The sequence below is a fragment of the Megascapheus bottae genome, chromosome 16, assembly GCF_031878675.1.
Source record: "Megascapheus bottae isolate mThoBot1 chromosome 16, mThoBot2.hap1, whole genome shotgun sequence".
NCBI classification, from domain to species: domain Eukaryota; kingdom Metazoa; phylum Chordata; class Mammalia; order Rodentia; family Geomyidae; genus Megascapheus; species Megascapheus bottae.
The window spans coordinates 53,470,050-53,497,045 of NC_143524.1; the positions used below are offsets into that span (position 1 = coordinate 53,470,050).

A 26,996-nucleotide genomic window follows, 5' to 3' on the forward strand; every position below is an offset into this window, starting at 1 on the left:
TTAAATCCTTTTCAGATTTTTGTAATACTATAAGGGCTGGCAGGATACTAATTAAGTATCAGTTAATTAAACCCAGAAGAAAAGGAATAAAAAGATAAAAATCCAAAAACAAGATATGACCATACCATCTGGTTTCAAGAATTAATTGAAATGAAAAAAAATTCTGTAAAGATTTCTGCAGCTACATAGTCTTTTCAAAGTAATAATGACTGGCTGAGAGTTTGGCCTAGTGGTAGAGTGCTTGCCTACCATGCATGAAGGCCTGGATTGGATTCCTCTGTACCAGAAGTGATGCTGTGGCTCAAGTGGTAGAGCTCTAGCCTTGTGAAAACCCAAGGTCAGTGCTTAGGCCCTGAGCCCAAGCCCAGGACTGGCAAAAAAAAAAAAAATGATGGCTTATATGAATAAAACAATTTTGTAGATAATGAAATTTCAAGGTATTTTTTTCTTTCTACAATTTCTAATTTTTCTTTCACTATTTTTAAAGATATTGTACTGTTTCATACATAGTATTTCCAAGTTGCCAAACTATTCTTTGAAATACGGTGGTAATAGTGACTTGATTATATTTAGAAAAACCCTAGGAACAGTATACTATGCAAACCTTAATAAATGTATACCCACATATATGATGTCCAAGGCCAAGTATTTTACTCTTGTCTACATATTCTCATTGACTAAACAATTACAACAGAAGAAAATTAAGTCAAAAATTAAATTCGAAAATAATGTCAAATATGACTTTCAGTTAGCAGGTATTTTGAATGCTTGGTCTATATCTGTTTATCATTTTCCAACCATATCTATTAGGCACTTCTTGAATCATTACCACCACCACCACCATCACCTTGTGGTGAATTCCCATTGCCAGAGTTCATCCTCTCCATTTCCTCCTCACATTCTTACACTAAGCCCAAATGTCCTTTGCCTCTCAAAAGGACTTCCCTCCTCCTCCAATTTGCAGTCTTTGAAGTCAGAAGCCTAAATATTCCTACCCAAGTCCAATTGAATAGGAAGCAAGAACACCTAAGTAGATTCAATTTAAAATAAAAATAGAAAAAAGAAAAGATGTATTTGTGTGAAGGCAGAGGATGAAAGCAAAGGCACCCACTGCTCTACATTACAACTAAAAAAGTAATGCTTAAGCATCAGGCAAGGCCCAGGAATGAAGACAAAGTCAGCATTCTACACAGCCAGTATTCTCTGATATCAAGCATCAATCTTATACTAAGCACACAATGTATTTGCTAATTCTAGTTTATTTGCAGTTCCTGTTTAAGGCTTAAACAGAAAAGCCATTGAATCGTCAAATCCCTTCTCATCTAGGACTACAGGAAACCTGCACATATGTGGATTGTGTTTTTATGTCACTTGACTACAACAGCTAGAAACTTTATTTTGTACAAAAAGATTCGTCATCTCTGAGAATATTCAAAATAAGTTCCTTGTGTTCTTAAACATACATCTATTCTGAGCCCATATCTTTGAAACAGTCTGTAAGTTGTTTCCAAAGTTATAGGGGAGCCTTTTCAAATTTAGTACTTTCATGAATCACCCAGGTATTGATCATCAGGGTCTACTTTTGCATTTTATTTTCTGGGGCTTCAACTTGGGACCTTCTATCCTCACAATTGCATGTTATTGACAAAAATCAAGTTCATTTCTATTATTTTCATATTTAGTTGAAAGGAACTATTTCTCTGTCTTTAGGACATTAAAACATGGCATCCACTTCAAAGCAATAATCTGAAACAGTCCCTATCCATCCCAAGCTCTCTTGTTTTAACCAAATCCCTTAAAAATGAAATCTATAATAATGAAATACCAAACTGTCAGGATCAAGTGGAGACCTAACACTTCATCAAATACCATGTTCAAGACAATCCATGAGAAATAGGACAGCCTAATTTTTAAGCATACTCTTACAAATATACTCAAAATACTTGATCTTCCTCTAAGCAGACGCCTCTGATATATTGTATTTATTTAAATGATGTTCCTACTTCCTGCAAAGACCCTTAGAGCACCTCTGAGGTATATCTTTGTCTAAGGAATGTATTTTGAGTATGCTTTGAAGAGACAACTCTTTTGAGGGAAGGTTTTTGAAATAACCAGAAGTCACCAGGCAAACTGAATAATATGTGTAATACTGGATTTTTACATGACTTGGATTACAATAAGAAAGTATGATTTGTAAATTATGACCCTAATATGACTCAAATTGCTCACAATTATCTATTTACCTACAGTAAAACAAAATGTAACCAAACTGTATAATGTACAATTTGCATACTTTTCTCATCTAATGGATAGATAGGGAAGGAATTCATGTTACAAGGCATAGGATCATGGGTATAATTATTACCACCCTTTTTATCCAGCAACCAACTGGAAACCTCTATGGACACTGTTAATGTTTTGTGGTTGTTTGGGGTGGGGAGGGTGGGAAAGGTGGATGCATGGTTGGCATATTTGTTGTTTTGGTTTTTTTTTTTTTTTTTTTTTTTGCCAGTGCTGGGCTTGAGCTCAGGGCCTGAGCATTGTCCTTGGACTTTCTCAAGGCTAGAACTCTACCACTTGAGCCTCAGCACCACTGCTGGCTTTTTTTCTTTCTATGTATGTGGTACCGAGGAATCGAACCCTGGTCTTCGTGTATGCTTGGCAAGCACTTTAACCACTAGGCAAAACTCCTGGCCCCCATGGTTGGCATATTATACCTCACCATAGATGTTTAAAGCCAAAAATTATTCACTAAAATTAACTGAGCATTTTCATTTTACAGCTTCACTTACATGATAATAATCCTGTAAGTGGTTTCTTCTACATGTCCTATGCTTCTTATGCTGTGTTTTCTGTACAGATTTCTATACAGCACATGTGATTATGAATTCAGTTGGAACACATTATCAAATCAGCACAAGTGACTTTGCTGTGATGATGTGACAAATTACAGTGTTGCAGTTCCAATCACTTTTCATGAATATCTGGTTGAAGAACCAAAGAAATGATCATATATGTTTTCCCTTACTGCACCCAGGTAACATTTACAAAGAAAATAATCATTGCTGTGATTCGAGTTTAAGACTTCCATAAACAGAACATAGAAGTTGAATTTTGTTTTACTTTATTGTTTATTGTTTGTTATTTGTCGTTAATGGTTCCAGATATAAATCTTCATTCTTAAAAATTAGGCTACTATAGCCCCAAAACAATTTTCATTATCCTTGTAAAAGTACAATATGTGCCAAGGAAATATAACCTCCATTACAAAAACATTAAGCAGGGTATCTGTGTTGGTTTTTGTGGATGACCAGAGTGACTAAAGAAACATTTAAGTAGGCCCAGAACACTGGATTGGGCTTTGAAGAAAGACTTCGAAAGCAAATTGCCTGTGAACTCTGGCAAATCCCAACTGGTCCACAGACAGTTTTTTCCAAGACAAAAGCAGAAAAACCTACTTAGTATCCACATGGAGCTCTTATGTTAAACAAAAAAGAAATCTCTGCCTAGCCCTTGTTCAAATTAGGCCAGAAGAAGATGGGTGACTTTTATTGACCTCCAAATCTAACCAAATCAAGAGCTCTACACAAGTATTTTAGAAGACTTTGACCTTATAATCACTATGTTCACAGAAATCAGTTTGCTTCTGGTTCTGGTGACTCAGCTTCTGTTTTCTGAGAAGCTAAGAGGACTTCCCGTGCTCGTTTCCTTTGCAGTCTCTCAGTATTTGTAATCATCATAGGATGCAGAGGGGAAAAGCCAGAAAGACATAGAAACTTCTCCATAGGCTTAGAGAGGTGAGCCCCACAGCCAATCCAGACTGAGGGCAATGAGCTTTTCCCAGTGGCTGTTGGGCAGCGGGTCATAGGAGCCCAACTGTTCCATGAAATGGCTGCCCTGGGGACATTTGTAAGCAGCCACAATGCGGTAGAAGGGTCAGTTGCTGAGAGCCAGGAGATGGCCAGGTGGCCCCCATGGTAGTTCTTGCAGAGAAGGGTGGTGAGGTGCACCATGGTGTGGTGAGTGAGCAGATAGGTAGCCTGTTATCAAAACTGTGCTTTCTTAGCTGGTATCTTGTTGCTCAAAGGTTTTGACCATGTCTCAGGTAGCCACCTCACAAACCTCCTTGAGATTGCCATTAGGAGGTCATCAGCGTATTCTAAGAAAATTACTTCTGGATGTTTTGTATGAAAAGCTGCCTGGTCTTGACAGGTCTTGACTTGGGGCTTCAAAGAGTTGGAGAGTTGTTAAAACCTTACAGTAGCGCCTTTTCCAGGCTAGCTGGCCATAGAAGCCATCTTCTTTGTCTGTTCATTTGTAGGTAAAGATGAGCTGATTGGCTTTTTCCAAGAGCAGCATCTGGAGTGAGGTGGAATCTCAGAGTTGTTTGATTTGCATTTCTTTTATGGCCAGAGATGTTGAGCATTTCACCACTCACAGGTGGTAGTCATCTTATGGCAACACCTTTTGATGTGCACAGCCAAAAATCACAAGGATGAAGCCACATGCAGGTGGTTGTAACCATTGGCAGGTGGTCAAGCAGATTAAGAATTTTTACAAAAACAATAACAGCTTGGCAGCTAAGCCTGCCAGGTTATTACAGAAAGATCATTTTGGTTTTCATTTGTTTCATTTTTCTTTTGTTCTTATTTTTAACAAATTATTAGGAATCATAATACTGAAGTGATCCCTATTCACAAATATCAGAGGCTTCATTCCCTTCACTATATGTGTATCATGGGCCTGGAGTTTGGCCTAGTGGTAAGAGTGCTTGCCTAGCATGCACGAAGACCTGGGTTCAATTTCTCGGTACCACATACATAGAAAAAGGCTGGAAATGGTGCTGTGGCTCCAGTGTTATGAGCACTGGAAAGTCAAGGGACAGTGCTCAGACTCTGAGTTCAAGGCCCAGGACTGGCAAAAAAAATAAAAAATCAAAAAACTGTATGTGTACCATGTAGTGGAGGCTGCTTCCTCAGAAATGTTAGCAATATGAGATTAATGAAAGGGCAACAAAGGAGAAGAGAAATAACATTAAGAACAACAGTCACTCAAGATAAAGCTCTAGAAACCCTTTCATTTAGTCTTATCCTATATGACCTTATGTATCTCGGTTTTGCGCTATTGTAATCCTCTGCTAGGAGAGTCCTAGATGTGTAATAATAATTACAAATGAGGGAAAATATTGAGCCTATGTTCCTTTGGGTCTGGCTTACTTCACTTAATATGAATTTTTTCAAGTCTTTCCATTTCCTTACAAATGGTGCAATGTCATTCTTTCTGATGCAGCATAGAATCTCATATTATTACTGTGTCTGACTTAGTTACCTGGTATATTGTATATACATTTATTTGTTTATTTGAAATAGGAAAGGGAAGGAGGGAAAACAAGACAACTGTGAGGGAATGAAGGGAGGGAAATAGGGACAAAAACATGAGAGGGGTATCAATGTGTGAGAAGTAATGCACCCACTTATCTGGCGAATGTAACTGTAATACCTCTATACATTACCTCAATAATAAAAAATAAAATGAAAAAAAACCCTAATGTTAACTACCACATGAAAAAAGTCACATTCTACTGCTCCAAAAGGATTGATTTAAATAGCAGTCTGTACGCATTTCATTTGGAATTTGCCCAATAAGCAACTACTGATGGCTAATCACAAAATAATACCAGAATTTATAGGAAAGATTAATCTTCACTGAATGAAAGATTAATTTTAGAGTCTTGAAATACTTAAAATATACTCTCATAAAGTTTAGGATACAATTTCAAAACCCATGGCCTAATTTCCATTATATAACTAAATTATTGTATATAACTAACATAATTATAAAACTGCAATAAGATACAAGTTAATAAAGGTAATATAATTAAAACATACTGGTTAATGAAATAAAAGAAAAATAAAATGTAGAACCATTATAATTAACACTTCTTTTTACCCAGTTCCAATTACCCTTGCTTAAAAAAGAATTTGCCCAAAGGACATAGCTAGCAAGTTAAATAGAAAGCCCACAGAGTGGGAGAAGATCTTCACTAACCATACAACAGACAAAGGCCTCATATCCAAAATATATCAACAACTCAAAAAATTGAATCTCTTCAAAACAAAAGTCCAAAGAAATAACCAGCCCATTAAAAGATGGGCCAAAGACTTAAAGAGTGTCTTCTCTGAAGAAGAAATAAGAATGGCCTATAGACACATGAAGAAATACTCGACAGACATCTCTGGTCATAAAAGAAATGCAAATCAAAACAACTCTGAGATTCCACCTCATTCCAGTTAGAATGGCCATGATCAAGAAATCCAACAACAACAGATGCTGGTGGGTATCTGGACAGGAGGGATCACCACTACACTGTTGGTGGGAGTGTAAATTCATTCAACCACTATGGAAAGCAGTATGCAGATTCCTCAAAAGACTAAGCATAGAGCTCCCCTATGACCCAGCAATTCCACTACTAGGCATTTACCCATTGGTCAAGAAACAAAGATACACTAAATCCACTAGCACAATGATGTTCATTGCAGCACTATTTACCATAGTAAAGATATAGAACCAACCCAGATGCCCCTCAGTTGATGATTGGATCAACAAGATGTGGTATTTATACACAATGGAATTCTATGCTGCCATCAGAAGGAATGACATCACACCATTTGTAAGGAAATGGAAAGACTTGGAAAAATCCTATTAAGTGAAGTAAGCCAGACCCAAAGGAACATAGGCCCAATGGTTTCCCTCATCTGTAATAATTAGTACACATCTAAAACTCTCCTAGCAGAGGATTACAATAGCTCAAACCCTAGATACATAAGGCCATATAGGATAAGGCCAAATTAATGGACCTCCAGGACATGGAAACAAGAGCTTAATTATAAATGACCGTTATTCCTTATATATTATATTTTTCTCTCTTCTCTTGTGTTGCCCTTTGGTTAATTTCATATTGTTACAGTATCCCACTTTGTTACCTGGTATATTATATAGATGTTTATTATTTATTTGAAATATGAGGGGAAAATGAGGGGATGGGTTGGGGTAAGGGAAATGGGAACAAAAATATAACGAATATCAATGTGTGAGAAGTAATGCACTCTCTATCTGGCAAATATAACTGGAATACCTCTATACATTGCAATTTTTAAAAACTATAAAAAAATAATAATTTTCCCAAACCTGGTATGTTGTGTATATGTTTATTTGCTAATTTGAAATAGGAAAAGGAAGGGGGAAAGCAAGGTGATTGGGAGGGAAATGGGGACAAAATCATGAGAAGGGGTGTCAATGTGTGACAAGTAATGCACCTGACAAATGTAACTGTTACCCCTCTATACATTATCCCGACAATAAAAAATAACTTTCACAAATATAAAATTATAGATTAGAAAATATGCCACTTTACACATTTAAGCTATCACTAGCTTACTTTTATATCGGCCAATGAACTACATTTTGTTCTAAAGTCAGCCTGCAGATGAATAGCTTTATAACCTAAGAACTGTCTAATCCACACCATCCTCGAGTTTGACTGGAAGATCTGCTGTTCTCTCCTAGACTTCTAATATTGAAAAGTAGTCTAGAAACATCTGGCACGCCACCTCAAAGACAAAGCCTAAGTCACTTCTGTCCATTTTTTTTAGACAAATTTCATGCTAACATTCAAAAGCAGTTTTCCTTTGCTTTGTTGAAAAAGGCATCTTTCAGTTTCTCTTCCTACTTTCCTCTCCCCTTTTTCACTGTCTTTCCTCCAGAACCACTCAACCCCAGTCATTAGGTGAAGCAGAACAAGGTCTATTCTGGTAGGGAAGAGAGCTATGGTGACTCAGCACAGGGTATCACTGAACAACCAGAGTGAAGAGGGCATCCAAGAGTCAAAGTGCTCACAGGAGAGTTACAGCACATGACAGGAGACAGCCTTCAGAAAAGGTAACCTGCTGTGGGCTGTGGAATTGAAATCAGTGAAGTGGAACAAAGATTAGGTAGTTGGTTCAAAGGGGCACTTGTGTGGTGCCTAGTAACAGCTAAATAGAGTGAGAAAATCATCTATGGCTTGACTTTGGTGAAGACAGGATCTGCTAGGGCTGAAGTGGCAATGGAAGATGGCTTACACACAAGGAGGATTGATCAAATAAGTATATAAAATGAAGATAATGGGAATCAATGATGTTTCAGTTATACCAAGCAAGTTCTCCATTTTTACATAGGTTATCTCCTCTTCTATAGTAAACCTGTTAGATAGATTCTATTATTTTTATCCATTAGCTCAAGAATAAAAAACAGAGGAATTTAAGAAACTGATCATTTTACATGGTTTGTAACTATTGGACCAGGAGAGAAACCAAGTATGCGCAACTTCAAAGCCTATGGTCTTAACTGTTACACACTGCCATTGATAGATTGTCTTTGCATTGCTCTGGGTTTACAGGAATTTTGCTTGTTTACTTTTTAACTGGAATGTTTTATGAACTATAACACAGCAGTTGCAGCTCAATGGGTTTTCTTGAAGCCTTTTCGTTAATTGCCTTTGTGTTTTTGAATTATCTTGTGATCCTTCTGCCCCATGTCAATGAATGGTATGCAAGTTTTATCCCTCTACATGTAAGCTTTGCAAAGTTACAGGCCAAATCATACTTTACATTCCTCATAACTACTAAGTATCAAATTGTATCCTGTACCAAAAACATAAAAAGAGCCTGTTTAAAAAGAAAAAGAATACTAGACTATACCACCATGACTCAGAACTCTCAAATGGATCCCAAATTTACTTTTCCAGTTAATTCTTCAATTCTTCAAGAACTATTTGACCATATAGCTGACCAGTGTCTTACCAAAGTAGCTTACCAATGTTTTAGAGATTTATTAAAATATAAAACATTTATTACTAAAAACATTTATTAAAATATAAAACCAATGTTTAGGAATTTATTAAAATATAAAATATTATGTTTCACATAATGTATCTAATTAAAGATAAAATTTATTTAGGTTCTAAATTGTCTCATATGGGAACAGTTTGTTGGTCTGTTTTCCTCCTTCCATTCATTCGCTCAGGTTGATGCACATATGTAAGGTAGTGAATATATTTCTTCTTGAACATTGTAAATTCCTCCCTCTAATTCCTTTTTTGGAAAAATAATTAAATGGAGCAAATAAAATGTCAATGAATGTATACTATAAAAGATTAGGCGTTTTCTCATAAATTTTTCACTCGAGTGGATTTTTCACTCTAAGGATAAAAACTAACCTTCACAGATGTGTAGACCTGAGAGCATAACACTGTCTGCCTGATCTTCACATGTTCAGTAAATGGAATCCAAGAAGGAAAAGCTTACTTTATACTGAGCACAACAACAAAGAAGGAAAAAAAAAAGACCATGCAATAGAGGATATTTATCCCCATCAAGTGGAGACTGTACATGAACAGAAATATGTGGAAGGAAAGCAAAGATTTCCTAGCATACTTGAACTATCATGTACACTCACATTTCCCAAAAATGAAATGTTCATTCTAGATACATTGTGGTTATATGCAACAATGAGACCAACTTACTATAGTATCAGTAAACATCTGCTAGAAGTATAGGAACAAACAGAAGCAAACCATTTCAATACCTCATTGTTCTAGAAGGTTTGTTTGCTAAAGAAGAGAGAATTTTCAACTGACAACTAAAGATGAGTAGTTATTTTTATCTATTTGCTTTTTTTGAAGCATGGAGATCTGAGGACAGGAAAGTATCAGAGATGGAAAATTCACAAAACCCTGTGGGAGGATCAAGCAGAGCAAAAACTCAATAATGCAGAACGAAGACTATACGAGGCTGAGAGACAAGCAAGGGCACTGGTTCATCCCATACTAGAAATTTAACATCTTGAGATTAGAGATCACGTTAGTAAATTTTGTTTTGTCATTGCTAGAAAGCTATAGCACATGTTCTATAAATGTAAAATTAGTAAATAAATGGCTGGATAGATGAATGAATGAGTTTAAAAGTATGAATGTGTGTATATATATATATCTATATAGAGTATATATGTGTATGTGTGTACGACTAGTATAAGACAGAATCTCAGAGTTACATAACATGATCTAGAAATGAAACACTAAATGACCACCATGAAAGATGAACTTGTCAGTCTGAATCACATAGTGCGAGGACTGTGAGAAAGTTGAGAATCATCTTCTTGGTCCCTTAAGTATATGAAACTGGATGATGGATTAAGATGATTTATCCAAGAATTGACACTTGCACTAATTGGACTATGACTTTAATCTTCTTGTTACTAACCCAAGAAGTTTTCCATTGCAGTTACAGCTCATTCTGAACCTAAGATACAAAAACAGGTCTCCAACAGTCATTCTGTAAGCAGATGCCAAATACCACAGAATTTTATCGCTAAAGGGTGCATAAGAGCATGAGCTGCCACAATTTTCCATTTGGACCTTCGGGATATAGCTTGGGATGATACAAAACATCAACTCATCCTTGTTTCCCATAAAATTTATTCTCTTTTTATAATTCAGGCTATTCTTTCGGTGTTACTATTTCCCTTTCCTACCTTTAACCTAAAGGAATTTATGCAAATGGGAAGAGGCAACATTCACCATAAAATCATCTTGAGAGTATATGAGGACAGACTGCCATGAGAAAAAAACTCTCCCCGGTTATATAAACACATGTAATTCACAAGAGGTTAGAGTACCAATGTACAATTCTGAAAGTCTGACTCTACATTCTGTTCCCCTTTAGGTAACTTCTGTTCATCAGAAACTTGGACACATTCTACTCATAGATCACAATACTGTTTGTCTATAGTAAGCTTTGGTCTGTTGTTTTATTTCCAAGCTTCTATTTCTTCTACTACCAAATTGCTAACAATATTGTAATGTGAGTAAAAATTTGATTTATTTAAACATTTATTTATTAATCATAAAACATAGTTGATAGGCATGAACTATACCAGCCTGTTTTAGGAATCATCAGAAGACCTTCTGTGCCTCTAGTCCCATCTGAAGGAATGCTACACAAAAATTATCCCGGTCTTTCCAGTTTCTGTCACTCATCAGATGATCAAATCTAATGGATGAATCTGCTCTAAAAAGAAGGTAATAGACTAAAACCATTAGATCCTCTCTGATGAAAAGTTTATATAAAAGGATGAGACTAAATGAAAGGATCTCCAAGATATGGAAACAAGAATTTTATGTTGTGTGATTGTTGTTCTTAATGTACTGTTATTTCTCTCCTCTTTTGTTGCCCTTTGGTTAATCTGACTTTGTTACCTGAAATATTATATATGCATTTATTTGTTTATTTGAAAATAGGAAAAGAAAAGGGGGGAAAAGATTATTGGGAGGAGGTGGGGGGAGGGAAATGGGGACAAAAACATGAGAGGGGGTATCAGTGTGTAAGGTAAATGCACCTACTATCTGGTGAATATAACTCTAACTCCTTTATACATTACAATAAGAAAGAAGAAAGCCAGAAATAGAAGCTAAAAGAAAAAATGACATACTTAGTGTGGAAATAGAAATTAAAGTTGGATCATGTTTGTCAGAAATATAGAAGCATGGATACGTTCTAGTTACCACAAATGAAGGAAACCATGCAATTTGTGTTTCTTTGGTTTTGGTTTACTTCACTAAATTTTTTCCATGTCTGAATTAACTCACATATAATTGAATCTATGGAAAGCTCAAATAGTATAATTATTTTAAAAGATTAAGTAGAAGCCCAACAAAAAATAAGGAAACAGGTAATTGCAAGAGGGGAGAATGGTGCCAAAGGGAGTGAATGGGGAAGTGGGAAGGAAGAAAAGCATTGTATATGCCACAGAATTGATAAATACAAGGAAAAAATGGATAGAAGTTGAAGTGATGACACAGATCAACATCCATTGTACACATAAAACTACTTTTTGTTGTTGGTGGTGGTCGTGGTTGTGGGGCTTGAACTCAGAGGCTGGACTCTGTCCCTGAGCTCTTCAGCTCAAGGATAGCACTCTATCACTTGAGCCACTTCTGGTTTTCTGATGGTTGATTGGATATAAAAGTTTCACAGACTTTAGTGACTGGGCTAGCTTCGAACCACAATCCTCAGATCTCAACCTATTGAGTAGCTAGTATTAAAGGTGTGAGCCACTGGCACCCACCTGATGCACCATATTTATAAACTGCTTTAGTGAATGCCAACTTCTTTGAACCACTACAAAAGTATTCAAATAAAACAAAGAAACATATCAAAAATATAGCAGAATAACCTAAGGGCTAACTACAAAACAACAGGTATACAATAACAAAAATTATAATGAAGGTTTGCATTTATTGAGCCCATATTACACGAAACTCATGTTTTATTACACCTAAACATTGGAATTATCTGTGAAGTAGAATATTTATCAAAGTCATTCCTTTAGCAAGTTCTAGAACAAGGATTCCAACCCAGCTTTGTTTGATGTCATAGTCCTATTCTTAACCACTACTCTAAGTTAAAGTTCTAGGTCTAGATTGATCTTTCAATCAAGCTTAAGACAGTATTTGAGTTCAGTGGCTTCTTCCACTAAATTTGTATAGCAAATCCACATCACTTAAGTAAAATTCAATGCAGAAAAGGAAAAATCTGGACCTTAAAATATATGCCCAGGATTAGATTTTGAAAAACAAGGCCAAGAGTTATTATTTTCAATGTTTAAGTTGTTACCTAATCAGATCCTCTATTAAATCGGTTTCATAAGCACTTTTAATTAATTAAGATCAATGAAAATGGGGATAAAATGACAGAAGAGACAATAATACTCAAATATAAGAACAGATATTCTATGCAATCCAATAAATAAGTGCTATCTGTATCCAACTATGCTCATATCAAGGTCTACCATATAATCATTCTCTATTACACAGATTGATACAAATGTTATCATTATAACTGTGTTGTATTTAGGTCTCTCAATCTCTATCCTTTATTATCAGGATGCCATGTATCAGAATTGATAGTAAAGTCAGAAATTCTGTATTTGAATATGCAGCATAAAATAAAATGATTCTCAGATCTGATTTCTAGCCCCACTGCTATAAGCTATTTGCCTTACAAAGATTATGTCCTCACTCTAACCCCCAGTTTTGTCATCTGAAAAACTAGATAATTATGCAATATAAATTCAAGAATCTTTTAACTCTGAAATTAATAAAGACTCTGAATAGTTTTCTTTTGCTTTTATTAACAAAAAGATAAAACTAGTGGTTCTCTCTTTGACAAGATAAAGCAAATGTACCTTCCAAGTATATTCTGGCCACTTTTTAGGACTTAGTAAAAATAATATACAAACTAATGTACTCACCATCTTCAAAAGCAATTTTTTAGAGATTTGGAACCAGACCATTTGCAAACAAACTCTTCAACTAAGCTAAATAAGCAAAGCTAAAATAATAACAAAAACAACTACCTTGTTGCAAAATGGACAGAAATAACCCATCAAGTCCTGATTTCCAGGGAACAAAGTTTAAAGACTATATATAGCAAACTAGAGAGAAGATCAGTTAATCACTTGTTATTCATTGTGAAATGTACAAAGAAATTAGACAAGAGAGAAGTGGGAAATATTCCCTCTACTCTCAAGGAGTTTGTTCTCTTCATAAAGAGATTGGGCATGATCTAGCTACCAGTGCCTCTGATGATAATCCTGGCTGCTAACAAAGCTAAGTGCAGAAGGATGACAGTTCAAGGTGAGTTCAGACAGAAAAGTTCACAAGACCCAGCTAGAAAACAACTAGCAAAAAGCAAGACTGGAGATGTGGCTGAACTTTTAGAGAAGCAAACACTAAGCACAGAAGTCTAAATCCAGTAAGATAATAATAATAATAATAATAATAATAATAATAATAATGAAAAAGAAAAGGGGAGAGGAAAGAAGAGAGGGAGAAGGAGAGAGAAAAAGGAGTGTAAGAGATTGGTCATAAACTTGAGAAAGTGTTGGGCAAAGAATGTAAATCAAGGTTATGAGAAAATGAACAGTAATGAATGAGTCAATGCACAAGAACATTATTTAACAAAACCTAAACATTTTTAAATTGAAGTTATATTACAATACTTATTTACCATAGCAGAAAATGATAGTAAAGCAACCAAAGGATTTGCAAAATGGAAGTCACTGCAGACGTTACCAACTACATCATCAATGGACTGATGAAAATGAAAACAAAAAGTTTACTCATAGCACACACTCTGTGTGAATTTACTGTGATGTTTTCACATCTTTATCATCTATCTCCCCAGGATTAGAAAGAAAACTTCATGGGGTCAAGGATCTTGGTAGTTAGACTCACTGTCCTTACTAGACCCTAACCTTGAGCATATTGTAGTAGGCATTGGGAATACAATCAGAAATTGCAAAGAATCAGTGTAAGGATTCTTATTTTCAAGAAGTTTATGATAGAATGAAGAGCATTTACCAACGACCAAGTACCTACACCACTCTCAAATTTGAATTGTGTGTTTGTTTTATAAAGAAAAAAATCAGAAGTAAAAAATAATCTCATGTTTGTAAGACATTAGACTTCATAATTTTTAGGAATGTAAAATATAGAACTAGGCAAAATTTACTTATACTTCCTAAAACTGAAATAAATATAGGAAGTGAACATATTAAATATAGGAAGTGAATATATTAAAACTAGAAAACCAATAAACTTCAAATCGGCATAAATCAAAGTTCTAAATGAGGTTTGGATGAAATCAAACTGCTACTTTAAACAGAAAGGATACTGACTGTGTTATCCATGTCTTCATGTCACTTGGTCTTGTCCTCATATAAATGATGATAGATTAAGTCTACTTTGGCTTTCTTTGCAACATTAAAGAGTACAATTTGTCTCATCAAAATTGTAAGCACATGTACAAGTATAGACTTTAGGAAATTCTGCTGTAGAGCTAAGTTATAAAGTGTTTATCCACAGGTTCCCAAATAGGCTTTAGATTTACACATATCCTTAATGATATGAAAGGAAAACAAAAAATGGTTTATTCTTTTATTTTTGAGGTACTAGGGACTGAAACTGGGACCTTGTATGTGCTGGGCAAATGCTTTATCAGTTGAGCCTTATCCAGCCACAAAAAAAGTTTATAATGGCCAGGCACCAGTGGCTCAAGCTATAATCATAGCTTCTCAGGAGGCAGAGATCAGGGGATTGAGGTTCAAAGCCAGCCCAGACACAAAATGTCCATGATACATATCTCCAATTAACCACCAGAAAACCAGAAATGGCACTGTGACTCAAGTGATCAGCTACAGAGCTCAGGGACAGCACCAAGGCCCAGAGTTCAAGCTCCATGAACAACAACAAAAAAGTTTATAATGCCATGTAAAATACACAGCTTAAGGATACATATCTAACTCCTTCCATAAACCAGTTTCTTTGTTTTCATAACACAAAGAGGGAAAAAAGAAACATTAGTATGGAATAGGTTGAAGTTCTAGTTCTGCTACCAACTAGCTATGTAACTTCAGACAAGTTAATTCTATAAGATTCAGTTTCCTCACATAAGAGATATAAAATGGCACTTATCTCAAAATATTATTAGGAAACTCAATTAATTCATATAGAAAGTCATATTTAGCCAATAAAGGAAGTATATTAAATATGATTTTACTTCTTCTTTCCTGGTTCCAAATCCCCTATAAGTCTCTACTGTGTTATCACTATTCATCTTATAGTATTCCAAAAGCAATTTCTATATATCTATTTTTTCTGTGTACAATGGATGTAGAGGAGAAAAAACACATTATGGAGCTTGCCTTCTAAAAACTCCCTGATCCAAGTAGGAATACTGCAGAGAAATATTTTATTATAGAAATATTCAATTAAAGAAATTTACTTGGCAAATGAATCTAGTCCCAGGCTCCAGGCTTTGAGACCAGCTATAATCTGTCTGGATTTACCTGTTGCTAGATCTACTAACACTTTAGGAAATGTGGACAGAGATTTGGCCAGTAGTTGTTCCTATTTAAATGATTCTGGACAGCCATGTGATGCTAATGAAAGCCATACATTTGGGGATTTATGATTGAGTGAATACCAAATTAAGGCAGAAACTATAAAAGGTAGTAGATGAAAATACATATAAGAAATGAGAAAAGCCAAAACTGAATAAACCACAAAAGACAAAGTCAGGTTGGTCAGTCACATGGTAATAGTGAAAAGTGGGTTGACCTGACCTCAGAGCCAGAGGCATGTGCTCCACCAGCATTTGTTAAATGGTTAAATGGCTGAGGTATGTCAGAATAACTTCAAAGATGAAACTGAAGAAAACAAGAGGAGAAACTTGAAGTAGAAAAGAGGAATCTAAGTATGGAATAAAAGAAAGTCTTACAAAATATTAAAAGAAAGTTTTTTTGAGTTATATTAAAAATGTAGTTTGACAGACTGTAGAGGGTGGAGAAAAGAGAGATAGAGAAAGAGAAAGCCAAAATTGCTACCCAAATTCTAAGCATGTGAAAAGATCTTTTTTTAGTGAGTATGGAATTTAATTATGAAGAGAACTACTTTATATGGGAATAATTTTTCTGGTACCTTTTAGAAGATTTTGACTAGCTAGCTGACAGACTCACGATGTGGCCATTTTTCTCTAAACCACAACGATCACTTTTCTCAGTTTCACAGGAATATTGAATCACCTCAGAGTAAAACTAGAATTTCCAAGGGCAAATCATGGACCCAATTTCAAAAAATAGATTCGCTTCCAAGAATGCTGATTCAATCCCTTATCCACAGCCCTCTTGTTCAATGTCCTATTGAGTTGCAATTTCACTGTTCAATTGGATAATGAAACTGTCCACATTTTAGATTTATAATAATTTTTGTCAGGGACATGTACTTGTATCAAAATAAAGCAATAAAGTTTGGGGGCTGGGAGTGTGGCCTAGTGGTAGAGTGCTTATCTAGCATACATAAGACCCAAGTTCAATTCCTCAGTAACACATACATAGACAAGCTACAAGTGATGCTGTGGCTACAAGTGTGGCTCAAGTGGTAGAGCTCTAGCCTTGAGAAATCCCAAGGACAGTGCTCAGGCCCTGAGCTGAAGCCCAGGACTGGCAAAAAAAAGAGGAAAGGAGAGGAGAGAAGAGGAGAGGAGAGGAGAGGAGAGGAGAGGAGAGGAGAGGAGAGGAGAGGAGAGGAGAGGAGAGGAGAGGAGAGGAGAGGAGAGGAGAGAGAGAGAGAGAGAGAGAGAGAGAGAGAGAGAGAGAGAGAGAGAGAGAGAGAGAGAGAGAGAGAGAGAGAGAGAGAGAGAGAGAGAGAAGGGAGGAACGAAGGAAGGGAGGGAAGGGAGGAAGGGAGGGAAGGGAGGGAAGGGAGGAAGGAAGGAAAAGAGAAGAGAAGAGAAGAAAAGAAAAGAAGGAAGTTTGGCCAAATTTTAAAAATACTAAAGGGGAAAAAAGACTATTACATTTTTTGCTGCTTTACAAAGTGTACCTTTACCTTTGACTTCTGGTTGGGATCAACTAGCATGAAACCCTGGTAGAAAAAAACAGAACAAGAAAAAAATATCCTACCACCTTCCTTCTCACTGGACTGTGACAAAGCCATTACCAAATCCTAAACAAATCTCATTTCTCAACAGTAGTAATGACTTTCATTTTTTTATTTCCTCAAACCATTACATCTTTGTAATCTTGCCAATAAATTATCTTCAATAAATCCATTCCTTTCCAGGATTGTGATTTACAAATTATTTATTTTGTTTAATTATGTATTTTGTTTCACTATAATAATAATAATAATAGCACTTGTGTAATTCATTCTATTTGGTAGGCTGAGTTTTTAGATGGATTATTTAACTTCACAAAAATGTAACTTATTATTTTCCCCATAGCAAGTAACATTATTCAAACATTCTTTTAATCTGCCTCATGGCCTTGTCAGGAATGCCTTATGTCTTTTGCATGATCTTCCTTAGATTATAGAAAAAGGGAAGAAGTAAATAAGTCAATTGTAAGCCTAGGTATTATGTGGGTTTTCCAGGTTCGTACAATCTCTACCATTACTATGGAAGGAACATGCTCAGGTTGGTCTTGCCAACAAGATGTATGACAGACATAGCATGAGACAGTAAATGTCAATCCATCCCAATAGAACTTCACCACCAATCTAATCCTTAAATTCCAAACTGATTCATAAATCTATATGAAACTGTAAAGACTACCATCTTAGCCTAGGAGCTTGACCCTAGTGCCTACCATGCCACATACACAGAAAAAAAGCATAAGTGGTGCTGTGGCTCAGGTGGTAGAGCTCTAGCCTTAAGAAGGCCTAAGCAGAGTGTGTTCAGGCCCTGAGTTCAAGGCCAGGACTGGCAAAAAAAAAGTCTTATTGATTTTTAGTATGGCTTCATACATGGAAAATTCACAGCAATCGCAAGCAAACTAGCATAATTCCTTTTTACATATAATTACCCATAGGCTCTGCACAGTTGGCTATCAAAAAATAGCATGGTCAATAAAATGTTTTTTCTCTCCTATTAAAACTAAATTATAGTGTAATGATTTGTAGAAACTACTTATCCTAGTAGATTTCCAATTGAGATTCAGATGAAAAATATCCTCATAACTTTACATTCATGTAAAGTTTTTTCTGTCAGTTATGGAACTTGAACTCTGGGCCTGGGCGCTGTCCCTGAGCAATTCAGCTCAAGTCTAGCACTCTACCACTTGAGCCACAGCACCACTTCCAGTTTCCTAGGGGTTAATTGAAGATAAAAGTCTCATGCACTTTAGTGCACAGGCTGGCATTGAATTGCAATCCTCAGATCTCAGCCTCCTGAGTAGCCAGGTTTACAGGCTACCCAGCTAAGATTTTTAGACTCTTAATCCGTATTCTCCCTGTTCTTCCCTGTCACCAGATCCACACAAATTTATCAGTAGCAATATTGTTCTCCTGCCTGAAAGGTTTTCTACCTTCTTTCCCTCTATTATCTATCATCTCACATGATTCCCATAGTCGGGGCTACTATCAATCATTGGTGTAGGTTAGTGATTGCCTAACCTTTTCTTTTTTACAGCCAGTAATATCCTTGTACTTTCACCATGAATTCCTTGAGGACTAGGATTTCCATGTCTTCTATAACCATATTTCTACAAGAAGGCACCTTGGCTGGCACATAATATACACAGAAATATTGATAACATAATTTGGAAATTTATCAACTACCAATTTGCCCAGGAAAAATTTTGGTGAGTGATAGAAGATGGAATTGAGGAGTAACACTTCTGTCATTTTTAAAGCAGCACTATGTTGAAAGATACAAAGACATGATTCCTGGCTCTTGATATCCATGACCTTAGAGAAGAAAAAGGCAATAGCCCATAGTTTCCTTGAGGATATCTCACTCCTTGTGTCTAGTTCATTGCTCACTAAGCACGTTCATGCTGGCAAAGTTCATTTACTGAATAGAAGTTATATTAGCTGTGAGAAAACAGTGGAGACAAGCCCTTATTCTAAGCCAACCATACTTTGAAGGACTAGGTTAGAATTGAACCCTTTTGAGAAGTTAATCTTTTTTGAATGAATTAAAATTAATTGTAGCATTTCCAAAACTAGGGCTAAATCCTGACTTCTAAAAAGTTCACCAGAGGACATTCCCTTTACCGCAGGAGGCCTGGCTTCTAAAAAAAAAAAAACAGCAGATGTCTTTAGAAATCTAATTCCTAATAGTTATCTATGGTGGTAGCAACTGCTATAGGAGAGAAAAACTAGAATATTCAGACCGATAGGATAACAAACCCAGATGCTGTCCTTGTTGCTAATGGAAACAGGATTAGCTGGATGGGGAACTGTAATTAGGCTCTTGGCTTTTATATCTGACATGTTTACAGCCATCATGCTATTCTGGGTGTTCTTACATAACATTTATATCTGATGCTATAATAGGCATTTTTGTGATCCTACTTTCCTCTTTTCAGTGTTTCTGACATGCAAGCACTCCTTTTTCTTTTCTAAATCTCAACCTGAAATGCTACTCATACATGTAGGCTCTGTAAACATTTGTTTTTTCACCTTAACATCTTAGAGCATTGCTTACTCATGATTCTACATAGCTACTTATTTGGTTAATTTCTCCATTCATGTATATATCAGAGGTGTGTAAGCTATAGCCCACAGACTAAATCTTCCCTACAGCCTGTGTTCACATGACCTGTGATTTATGTATTGTCTTTACACTTCAAAAATGTAAAAAATACAAGTAAAAACAAAGAATATGGAACAGCAATCATACAGTCTACAGAGTCTAAAATATTTGCCATTTGACTTATTGCAGAAAATATGCAAATCTTCATCTACATTGTATTATGTACTACATATTATAAGCAAAGGTGATATACCTAGTATTTGACAATGATGGTAATAAAGATATGTAATGATAGGATCTTTATGATTTGCCAGGAACTGTGTTAAATACAGTTAATAATAGAGATCATCTCACTTAGCCTACATAAACACTCCTAGAGAACAGATCTATTATTATACTTGTTGAAAGATTATAAGTTTAAACAATTTACTAACTAGTGATCACACCCATAGTAAGTAGAGCAATACAGATATAAAACTATATAATCTAACTAAAAAGTGCAGACTGTATGGTTTATTTCCTGTTGTCACTGTATCTGATTTTGGTACCTGGTGTATATACATTTATTTGAATTAGGGAAGGGAAGGGGAAATCAAGATGGTGAGACAAAGGACATAGGGTGAACCAATGTAACAGCGATACTCAGAATACAATATGCTGCCTACCCAATGATCCATAAACAAGGACATAGTAAAGCCACTAGCACAACGATGTTCATTGCAGCACTATTTTCCATAGTAAAGATATGGAACCAACCCATATGCCCTCAGTAGATGATTGGATCAATCACAATGGAATTCTATGCTGCCATCAAAAAGAACATCACCACCCCATTTGTAAGGAAATAGAAAGACTTGGAAAAAATCCTATTAAGCCAAACCTAAAGGAACATAGGCTCAATGGTTTCTCTCATTTATCATAATTAGTACAAACCTTGGAATCTTCTAGCAGAGGATTACGATAGCTCAAAACCTAGATACATAAGACCATATAGGATGAGGCTAAATGAAGGGACCTCCAGGATATGGAAACAAGAGCCACATAATGTGTAATTGTTGTTCTTAATGTATTATGTTATCTCTCATCTCTTTTGCTGTCCCTTGGTTATTCTCATATTGTTACAGTATCTTACCTTGTTATCTGGTATATTGTGCATATGTTCATTTGTTTATCTGAAATAGGATAAAGAAGGGGGGAAACAAGAGGAGGAGTGGGGGTGGGGAGAGGAAAATGGGGACAAAAATATGAGAAGTGGTATAAATGTTTGTGAAGTAATGCATCTTCTATCTGGCAAATATAACTGTAACCTTTCTATTAATTACAATAAAAAAAGAAAATTCTCAAAAAAAAGAAACCAATATGCTGGAAATGAACTTTACAACTTGAGGGGGATGGAAAGTGGGGAAAAAAACATGGGAGGGGTAACAATGTCCAACAAGAAATGTACTCACTACTTTACATATGTAACTGCAATCTGTCTGTACATCCCCAGACCAAAAATAAATAAATTTTTAAAAAGTACAAGCTGTAATACTTCCAAAATTGAAGTCATATCTCTGAATTCCTTTACAAAACAATCTGAAAAAGGATATGGTATCTGATGAGCTGCTCCATCATTGGAGAGTATTTCACATTTCCTAGTATTTCCAATTTCATATGTGTATCATCAGGACTACATAAATTAAAAATTTATATTTATTGCACACCTTCAAAAATCCAAACTCATCTCACATATTTTCAAAGTTTTATTTCATCTTATCCATCCCTCTAGAACTCTTCACGAATTCTTTGGTATTTTTCATTCAATGAAACATCAAGGCTTTCTCACTACCTCAGCCACACTCCATGTCTAGCTCTAGAGTATATTATATATTAAGGTCTACTGGGAACTATAAAATGCCACATATCTTAAATGTTCTCTAGTCCATAACCCTTGTCAGCATTCTTTTTTACATGACCCTAGACTTTGTGTAGGCTCTTTATCTCTGCAAGTGGAGTTCTTCCTTTCCATTGTGAATAAAATTCTAATCATTTTTAAAACTCATGTCTCTTCTTTCTTACAGTCTATAAAACAACTAAATAAAAATGAATCAAATATATAAATTGAAATCTAAAACTTTGAAATTACTAAAAGAAATACAGGTAAGACTCTGGAAGATATTGGCATAGGTAATACATTCCTGAATAGAACTCCAGTTGCTCAGGAAATAAGAGCAAAAAAAAATAACATAGAGGATAACTCCAATTTTAAGTCTTTCTTCATAGCAAAGAAAGCACTGCCATCATCAAGTGATAACTACATAATGGAAGAAAATCATTACTAGGTATACCTAAGATAAAGGATTAATATCTAGAATAAATAAAGAACTCCAAACATTAAACATCAAGGGAACCAACAGTCCAATTAATAAATTGGCCAAAGAATTGAATAAAGTTCTCAAAAGAAATACAAATAATGCAAAAAAATACATAGAGAAATATTCAACAGCTTGAGTCATAAAGGAAATACAAATCAACATTACATTGAAGGCAGGAGTTTGGCCTAGTGGTAGAAGGTTTGCCTAGCATTCACAAAGACCCAGGTCGTCCTCAGTACCACATACACAGAAAATGGTGGAAGTGGTGCTGTGGCTTAAGTGATAGAGCTCTAGCCTTGAGAAAACCCAAGACAGTCGACAGTCGGGCAGGGTGGCTCACGCCTGTAATCCTATCTATTCATGAGGCTGAGATCTGAGGATCAAGGTTCAAAGCCAGCCCAGGCAAAAAGAACCTGAGACTCCTATCTCCAATTAACCTCTAGAAAATGGGATGTTGGGCTTAGCTTCAGGGTAGGGCAGAAGCCTTGAACTGAAGAGCTCAGGGACAATGCCAAGGCCCAGACCCAGAGTTCAAGGCCCATGACCTACAAAAAAAAAAACTTCAAAGACAGTGCTCAGGCCCTGAATTTAAGCCTCAGGAATGGCAAATTAAACCAACTCTAAGATTCCACCTCACTCCAGTTGGAATGGCCAGGATCAAGAAAACTAATAACGGACGCTGGAGGGGATGTGGCCAGGAGGAATCACTACTACACTGTTGGTGGGAGTGCAAACTCCTTCAATCACTATGGAAAGCAGATGGTATTTCCTCAAAAGACTAAACATAGAGCTCCCCTATGACCCAGCAATTCCACTAGTTGGCATTTACCCAACTGTCCAGAAACAAGGACATACTAAATCCACTAGCACAATGATGTTTATTGCAGCACTATTTACCATAGCAAAGATATGGAACCAACCTAGATGTCCCTCAGTTGATGAGTTGATCAACAAGATGTGGTATTTATACACAATATAATTCTATGCTGCTGTCAGAAAGAATGACATCACCTCATTTGTTAGGAAATGGAAAAACTTGGAAAAACTCATTTTAAGTGAAGTAAGCCAGACTCAAAGGAACATAGGCCCAAGAGTCTCTCTCATTTGTCAAATTTAGTAGAAACCTTGGGCTCTTTTAGCAGAGATTTACAATAGAACAAACTCTAGAGACATAAGGCCAAATAGTATGACACTAAATGTAAGGACCTCCAGGATAAAGAAACAAAAGCCATATAATGAGTGATTGTTGTCCTTAATGTACTATGTTATCTCTTATCTCTTTTGCTATCCCTTGGTTATATCATATTGTTATAATATTTCACATTGTTATCTGATATATTTTATATGTGCTTAATTGGTTATTTGAAATTGGATAGGGAAGAGGGGAAATCAAAAAGAGTGGGGGGGAGGGAAATGGGACCATGTCATGAGAAAGGATATCAATGTTTGTGAAGTAATGCACCTTCTCTCTGGTGAATATAATGTAACCCTTCTATTAACTACAATAAAAAATAAATTAAAAAAAAGAAAGAAAGAAAAAAAAAACCCTGCATTGAGATTCCATTTCACTGTGGTTAGAACAGCAATCACAAAGAAAAGTAAACAACAAATACTGCCAGGACTCTTATAAACTGTTGGTGGAAATGTAAAGTAATGCATACTATTATGAAAATTAGCCTGAAACTTCCTCAAAAAACTCATAGAACTATCATATGACACTGCTTCACAATTTTTAGGCATATATTTGAAGGAATTAAGTCTACATATATGTTTATATAGATATATATTATAGAAGATACACCATGTTTTCTTGCATATTGGAATTTAGATGTGTAAAAAATAAAAAGAATGACAAGAGTGTGAAACAGGAGGACTGTTTGTATTGGGAGAAACCAGATGGAATGGGGAGAGTGAGAAGGGAGGAGAGGATGAAGACAGTGTGTATGTGATCAAAGCACTTCATCTGCATGTATAAAATCGAATAATGAAACAGCATAAAAAATGTCTCTAAAAAGGATAGGGGATAAGAAAGAGTAATAGGAGACTAAATTTGATCCAAGAACATTATATCCATACATGGAAATATTGCATTATACAATAATGATATAGATAAAACGTCAGCTGTCTCTGTGCCTAGCCATCTCTAGTCCACTTTAGAATGAATGTCCCATAGTACAAGATACTTACTAATTCCATCTCAAACAAGATTAGGGATCTTCAAACAAAAATACTGTGTCTTATGTATGAATATATATTTATATATATTTATATATTTCTGTATGTGCATATATTTATATGAATGAATGTATTTATTATTTAAGAATAGATAATACCTTATTTTGTGATAGTATCATCCATGTTAGTTGGGCAGTCAATTTCAAACTTATATAAGAAATCTAAAACTAAGAAACCTAAAAATCATATATGGTATGATTTCAGCTATGTAAAAACTGAAATCATAAACCCAAAATAGTTTACATACTTTGAGGTGGTATAAATTTAATGGTGACTTTTTTTCACTGACAGTTCATTTATATCAATAACATGGAAAGATTTCCAAATACCAAAGTTCCAAGATCCTGAAGTTCTAGATTCTTGTAGACAGTATTCTACCAGAAAAAAATAAAACAGGCAAATTTGTTGCCTTTACTTTTTTAGAGTATCTTTTCACCCAAATGGAAATCTTTAAAAAGTAAAAATATTACATTAAAAATGAAATAACTCTAAATCAGTAAACATAAAATTCATATAAGGTTGTTTTTCTGTCTACGCAATTTTCTTATTCTTCTGTCTTATGTTCCAAGTAGCAAGCAGCTTTTGCCATTTAATAGATATATACAAGTGTTTGGAAATGATTTGATCATTAAAAATATCCTTACGTTCTTTAGGCCAAAACATACTCATTGGGTGTTATTACAGAGATTTCTAGTAGTCACCATGGCATTTTAGTGTGCAGTGAGATATACTTTTCTAGCCTCCTTTACATTTAGATGTAACCATATAACTAAATTCTCTTTTATAGTGATAGATAATGTCGTATTTGAAGTGACTCCTCATTTTTTCACTCTTTCCTGGATAGAATGTAAGTGATCCAGAGGATAAGAAAGCTAAATTCTTGAGTCACTACTAAAAGAAAATTCATTTAGATTTCAATGGAGACAAGAAATTAATGCTCATTATATACAGTCACTAAGACTTGGAGTTCATCTGCTACAGTAACTAGTGTTAACTAGTACAAGGGTAGAACTTACACATCTTCCCAACAAATGAAAATGGCCTCTATATTCCTTTATGAATACTTAAGCACATGAGAAACTAACAAAATCTCTATTAAAAAGAATGTTATAGTGTTACAATGTGATAATGATAAAGGACACACAGAGGGATGGTGTGTATAAAATAATCTTCATGAATATCAATAAATACCTAACATTTAATGTGAATTACTTGACTCACCATTGCAAACTGCCACATTATTAAAATAATTTATTTTTACATTGTGTTACTGGTTGTTGGTTCAGAACTGCTTATGTGTCTACTTTTTCTTTCAGTATTTAGCAGCTGAAAAGTCTGGTATCTCCGACAGATAACTTTCTGAAAATATATAACCTCAATTGCAACACTCATTAGATCTCTCCAAAATAATTTAAGAATAAATCTAACAAGATGTCAATAAAATTCCTGAAAAATAACACAATCAGTTTTATGTGTGAAAATTTTCAATAGTAAAAGTTGTATCTAATGAAGAACTTCATACAAAGGTTGAAAAATGTCCCAATGTAGAAAAAAATTAATAAGCTGGGCTGCTTCTAAATTTTAGTTGTCTGTTATTCTCATTCAAGAAACATTTATTAAGACCACACCATGTGCTAAGCACACTAGCTAAGATTCCTAAGAAGCAGATTTCTGACTTTCAAGATTTTATTAAAAAGTAAAAAAAAAAGTCAGTCTCCAGTAGTTCATGCCTTCAATCCTAGCAACTCAGGAGGCTGAGATCTGAGGTTTATGGTTCAAAGCCAGTCCAGGCACAAAAGTCTGGACTCTTATTTCCAATTAACCATCAGAAAACCAGAAGTGAAGCTGTGGCTCAATGTGGTAGAGTGCTAGCCTTGAACTGAAGAGCTCAGGGACAGTGCCCAGACGCAGAATTCAAGCCCCATGAGTGCAAAAATAAAATGAAATAAAAAAGGAATTATTTACTTTAATATTCTAAATGTTAAAACATTGTGACAATATTAGAATATAAGCAAATCCTAAGCTCAGAGCTAATAAACCATATTTTGGAAATACCAACTAATTGTGGATATTACTGATGTTACAGAAGTAGAATAGGTCTGTTAGAAATGCTTCAAAAATAGACGTAACATAGGGTTTGATGTGTGGTTTAAGTAGTAGAGTACTTGCCTTGCTAATATAGAACATGAGTTCAAATCCCATGGAAATGAAATTACTTACACATACACTCTTGTTTCGTCAACTTTTTGATGACCATGCCTAAGACAAATTG

At 35.3% G+C, this 26,996-nt stretch overlaps 1 protein-coding gene and 1 pseudogene across 11 annotated transcripts in view; both read right to left on the reverse strand.

Moving 5' to 3' along the window:
- Dlg2 (discs large MAGUK scaffold protein 2) overlaps window positions 1–26,996 on the reverse strand; it is a 1,918,473-nt gene that overhangs the window by 1,700,963 nt on the left and 190,514 nt on the right. Inside the window, exon 1 of one of the 11 annotated variants that reach the window (XM_090348532.1) lies at window positions 17,486–17,500. The exons of the other annotated variants lie outside the window; for them this stretch is intronic. The gene's annotated coding sequence lies outside the window, so the exon portion shown is untranslated. Of the gene's footprint in view, window positions 1–17,485; window positions 17,501–26,996 lie in introns of those variants that run through there. 11 annotated transcript variants of the gene reach the window in all.
- On the reverse strand, window positions 3,636–4,013 carry LOC150053584 (small ribosomal subunit protein bS16m pseudogene; annotated as a pseudogene).